The sequence below is a fragment of the Drosophila virilis genome, chromosome 5, assembly GCF_030788295.1.
Source record: "Drosophila virilis strain 15010-1051.87 chromosome 5, Dvir_AGI_RSII-ME, whole genome shotgun sequence".
NCBI lineage: Eukaryota > Metazoa > Arthropoda > Insecta > Diptera > Drosophilidae > Drosophila > Drosophila virilis.
In genome coordinates, this window is record NC_091547.1 from 2134001 (window position 1) to 2140000 (window position 6000).

Consider the following 6000-nt stretch of genomic DNA (forward strand, 5'->3'; position numbering starts at 1 on the left):
CAAAGTTTAATTGCTTTCTGCTGTTTTTGTTTAACAACCAAATGCAGATGCAGTTGTTTTTCCTGTTTTTGTTGTTGTTGTTGCTGTTGTTGGCCACATGCCAGGCACAGCGGCCGGCTGACAATGCCGACGCTGCTGCTGCTGTTGCATTTTCACAGGCGCCGCGCGTTTTTTTTTTTTATCGCTTCTCCCTTTTTTAACACGGCAGAACACAGCACACCAAATTAAGGCAATGTGAGTTCATTGAACCAAATATAGACCACTGTGGCAGCTCACCTTTTTTTGCAGTTTTTTTTTCCCCCTTTCGACTTGCTGTTTGGCGGCAACAAATGCCCATAATTGTTAAACGTGACCATAAAAGTGTCACGGCGCAACCGTAAATGTTAATTGTTAGCGTTTCGCTGCTGATAAATGAGTCTAAGCAAAGTGTTTGCTGTCAACAGTTGGCTAACAAATAAGCCGAATCGAAAGACTTAAACGCAAAATAAACGCTGGCTGAGATCAAAGCGCATCGCTTAAACAAGCAGCGCCAGATTTTTGCATATCAAAGCTCAAACAGCCACAGTGTATGTGCGTGTGGATGGGGCGCAAACATCCCAAGTCGAAATAAATAAGTATGTGACACGCGCGAGCGCAGCCCTTTGGGCGCCACCAACGTGTTGACAATGCCGCCAACAGCAAGCAATAAAAACAACAGCAAAAACGATACCCTGTAGGACATTGTGGCCTAAAGGCTGGGCGAGCAGACAACAGCGCCAGCTGCAATATGTATTAATTAAGGCAGGAAATGTACGCGAAAGTTTTTAAAATAAAACTTAAGTCTGGAGAATGTGTGAAAGCAATTAATGAGAAATATAAATAAATATTATATATGCATGCAATTCTGAGGTCTCAATTACACAACTCATAATAAACAATTATACTTTAAGTCGCTGAATATTGTATACGGAAATAAAATAATAAGATATAAGATATAAAAAGAAAAGGGTAGAGCAAGTTTTCGATTTAGATACTATTTAAAGTAAGATAGTACAGATGTGAATAGGTAGGGATGAAGTAAGGCTGAGACATACAGACAAATACATACATAGATCAGAAAGTCAGCTTTGGGATTTACGAGCTTATGCCTGGCTTATAACTATTTAAGATTTACATGAATTAATTTAATATATGAAATTTAAGCAGGAATTTATTATAACTGTTCTGAAAATGCTGCGAAATTTTCACTAGGTTTTTATTTGTTTGTATGAGGTGATGGAACTTCGAGTTTTGGGGTCAGATGGAATCAGGCAGAAGGTACATATTTGATTTATATTGTTTTGATTTGAGTTATTTTGAAATATAATCTCATATGGACGGCGACATACCCTGTTACACAACTGATTACAGGATATAAACAACAATGTAGCTGTACTTGCTTTACTTTTGTAGATGGGGCTCAAAAACGAAGCCCTTAGCCAAATCCTTTGCTGCTGCTGCTGGTGAGGAGTCTGTGTATGTGTGCAGCTGTGAAATATGTTGGAATGACAGAGCAATAAAGCGGCTACAACAGCAGCAACAATTGCCAGTTGCCAGTTGTTGTTGTTGTCTGGTAGTTTGTTGCCTTAAAACACGTTTAAGCAACGGCTCCGCTCTGTTTTGTGTGTATGTGTGTGGAATTTTTAATAAAACGGCTCAGGCAAAAGACAAGCAAATGGCTCAAAAGCGTCTCATCTAAGTGCTAGCGTGTGTGTGTGTATGCGGGTGTGCGTGTGAGCGTGTGTGCCTGTGTGTTTAAGTAGGTTACTGGCACGCCCCAAGGTATGCAACGGAAGCTGTTGACACGTTTTGTTATTGTTGTTGTTGCGCGCCTGCGAGTGTGTGTGCGTGTGTTAATAAAACCAAAATGAGCATGTATCGCGACAAAATCATTGAGGCCTACGCGATTTGAAGTCGCGCAACTGGTTTATCGACTGTGACCCTACCCCCCCTACGTCATCCCTGCTGCCCCCACATCAATTCAAAACTACTTAAAGAGCCACCCGAAGGCGCCAAATGGCATCAAACAGCTTTTTACGAGTTGTGCGTGTGTGTCTGTGTGTGTGTTAGATACTTGAGGCAAAGGCTTGAACATGAAGCGCTGAGAGCAGCGGCAGCTGCCTCTTATATTTCTTTTTTGTCGCTACGTTTCTCAAGGTCGCCTGCGGGCGACACTGTTTGGTTTAGGGGCTGGAGGAGGCATCTCTCTTTCTGATTTCTCTGGGCGCCGCAATGAGCCCAATTTATGATGGCATCTAATTTGGTGCGACGTGCGTGAATTTAATTATATTTATGCCGTTGAAAATTAGTTGAAATCAAATGCATAAATTCTCTTGTCGCGCCACAAAAACAACAGCAACAGCAACAAATACTAAAAGCAGCGAGCGCCTTTTACGTGACCGAACTGCGATGAGCACAACAAAAAATTGTGTGCCAAATGCCTGAAAAACCAGCTCGCACACACACTCATAACTCGCTCTATATGTGCTCTTTGTGTGCACAAATAAATAAAGGAGCAGAAAAAAAAAAGAAAAAAAAACAATTTCAGTTTCTTCAGTCCTTGTAAAGCCGCACGTTTTCCCAGTAGAAATAGAAAAGAAATGGCACACCCACACACCAGTCCCAGATGCGTGAGCGTATATGTGTGTATGTGTGTGTGTGTGTGTGTATCTCATAGCATATTGCGTCTTGTACAAAAATCCGACTGTCATATAAATGTCAAATCCATAAGTGTTACGCAAAAGCACACAAAATGTTGCAATACAAAAAAAGAGGCCCAAAAAAAAAAAAAAAACTTTAAACACTTGCGGCTGTTTTTCTCAACCAAACAATGAACGACAGCTCAATATAAAAGTATTTGTATTATAAAAAGAAAATTTATATGCGAACTCAACTTGAGTCATTAAGCAGCGGGAAATGGTTCAAGCTTAACAAAAGAGACTGAAAAAAAAATGTCATGCTGCAGATGGTTACTATATACACAGTATCTCGATTTGTCTGTTTCTTTCTGAAGTAGAAAGTAGCGTTTTTACGGCTGTTAACGTTAAGTTTGGTCAAGATATCTGGGAAACCAAAAAAGTTATTTATATAAATATTTCTCCGAAGACATATTTATCTTAAACCTTTTGATTGTGTCTTATGAAATGAATGCTGTAAAAAAAACAGCATATCTTTAAAAAGTTTAATTAAGTTATCTTTAAACCTGTAAATAAGTTTAATGGGCGAACCCTGAAAAACTTTGATCAATCGATCAGTCATGCAAGCAGTCAGTCAATCAATCAGTTATTCAGAACGAACACTTTGCATTTATAAAATCAATCAATCAGTCTCTCCGTCAATCAGTCTCCCCGTCAGTCGGCCAATCAGGCAATCAGTTCTTCTCGATGAACACTTTTGTTGTTATAGCATCAATCAATCAGTCAGTCAGGCTATCAATTAGTCAGCCAGTTGATCAGTCAATCAGTCAATTATCCACGTAAGCTATTATTTATAATATCAATCAGTTAGTCAATCAATCAGAGAGTAACTTAGTCCGTAGTCCGTAAGTCAATCAGTCAGTCAGTCAATCGGTCAGCTTTTCAGAAAAAGCAGTTATATTTATAGAATCAATCAATCAGCCAATCAATCTGATCAACAACTATATATATATATATATATGACAACAGGGTCGTCACTTAAGACATTCTCTGCTTAAATAATAATACACTCTTGATGGGCCATAAATTGGCCAGTTAACACAGTTGTCAACGCATGCCAAAGTAGTCCATAAATATGTTTTGCATACATCATGATGTCTACTCAAATGTTATATTGTACATCAAGTGGCAAGTTATTTTTATTTGAATGAGCACGTCGCACACATTTTTCAGCATCTGGCGTTTAAATCAACAAGACGTTTCTTTTTTTACAAAGATGCCGCACGCCCCGGGCTAGGTCTCGAGTCTAGCCAAGTGGGAAGGCACACGCCGCATCTTCAAAACGAAACCGCACCCAAACCCAAATCAGACCTGGAGCCGGCGCAGCCGGCAGTCGATGTGAATAACCTTCGACTGTCGGCAATAATTTTACATGGCACTCATCCTGCCCGCCACCCTTCCCCTTTCCCCTCCGCCCAGCGCTGTTGTTTTCTTTGCGCTTTGCATACTTTGCGGCCGCCTGCCCCGAAAGGAAGCTCATCGATTTGAGCGCTGATATTTTTGTGCGTGCCTCGGCATGCGTGTCCATGTCCATGTCCATGTCCATGTCTAAGCGGCCGTCGCGCTCCATTCATCAGTCTGACACCCAGCCGGCATCTTCCCCGCCCCGCCCGTCTACCTCACCCGCTCCTCTCTCTCTCTCTCTTCCAATTGATTGCCAATGCCTTGGGCCATAAGTTTGCTTTGCCGTTTCATCAAATCCGCGCCTGCACCCCGACACCCAAAGGCCGCCAGCGACTTGTCAGACATCTGCTTCGACTAGTGCTTTATTCTTCTGCTGCCAGTTTTTCTGCCTCATTCCACACAGGGTACCCGCATTTTGTGCACTGTCATGCAGCCAGGCAGCTGCAGCACATGACTTGATCTGAATGGAAATGTCTAATATATATATATATATATATTATATACTTTGAATTTTGTTGGTACTTGTGAACATTCCTTGGCAGACAAGTGAGCAGGAAGAACGCTCGTTGAAACCTCAGGCTAGTTTATTATAAATTTTATTATATTTTCATATTGGTAATCAGTCAAAATTGGTTTTGAGAAAAAATTCTACACAGCAAAAGCTGTTTTTTAAGTTCTTTCGCAAATTATAAAAATAATTATTTATTTGTTTTATTGCTGTTCAATTTCATGACGCATTTTCGGATAAATTGGTATAAAAGCATGCCTGAGCTTTGAATATGCAGGCCAAAGGAAAAAACGGCTACCAATTTTTAGTTTTTTGGCCAATAATACGTAATTCTTTGACGCTTTTCCATAATGCTCTTAACAAATTTTTTCTTGCCGTTTTTGCCATGAAATCAAAACCGTAAAAAAGTATATATATCATCTTTTTTTATAATTAAGAATTTTTTAATTCCTTGATATATTAATAAAATAATATTCAAAAATTAAAAATTTAAATGCAATTAAATTATGCATTGAATGCGAGGCTCCTTTTGAATTAATATAATATTATCATATTTTTTAAAAAAATAATATCAATAATTATTAATTACAGATTAACATGCTGCGCTTCTTTTTTTTCTTTCGACTGCGGCTGTATTTTGATATTTTTATTAATTCAGAAATCAAAAGTGAATTTCGTGTGCATTAAATGGACTTTGACTGTAAATCACGACAAGTGGACACAAATTGTTTTTTTTTTTTTTTTTTTGGTGGCAAAAATATTTGCAAAAAATATTTAAACGCGCACACGTTGAGCTCGCCCATAAATATGCAATGACAACAAGAACAGCAACAATAGTGACTGCAACAACAACAAAAACGAGGAGTAGGAGTGTTTTGCGCGGGAGTGCACGACCGAGAGATACCCTGCGCCCAGCATCACGTAAGTTTAATTATATATAATTTTTATTATTATACAAGACAACGTTTAGTAAGATTAAAGCTATAGGAAATATGTCTGTATGGGAGGTAGGGAAAGTAAGGATAAGGATGTGAGAAATTTCATATACAAGATTATATGGCTCTGGGTTTGCCTTATTTTCCGAGAAAAACTTCTCAATGCAGACAAACAGACTCTTGGACAGAAAGATGAATATGTCCAAATAGACTCAGCTCTTTGATCTGATCCATAATATATATATGCTTGGAAGTTGCTTGCTTGTACACTTTCCACCCCTCTGCAATAGTTACAGGGTATAACAATAGTGACTACAACAACAACAATTATGTGAGAGTAAACAATTTGTTTGCGTTAAATGGCGAACAGCTGCGCAAATAACTGCAATTTACATTTACCGCATCCGTCGCATATTTTGCGCACTAAATAAACACATAA

General features: G+C 39.0%; 1 protein-coding gene and 1 long non-coding RNA gene across 3 annotated transcripts in view; one reads left to right on the forward strand and one right to left on the reverse strand.

Moving 5' to 3' along the window:
* Positions 1 to 6000, reverse strand: part of dpr1 (defective proboscis extension response 1) — a 72732-nt gene that overhangs the window by 61688 nt on the left and 5044 nt on the right. The gene's annotated exons all lie outside the window — the stretch shown is intronic.
* Positions 5222 to 6000, forward strand: part of LOC138911374 (uncharacterized) — a 37527-nt gene continuing 36748 nt past the window's right edge. The window contains exon 1 of the long non-coding RNA XR_011416922.1: positions 5222 to 5547. This is a non-coding gene — a long non-coding RNA (uncharacterized lncRNA). The remainder of the gene's footprint in view (positions 5548 to 6000) is intronic.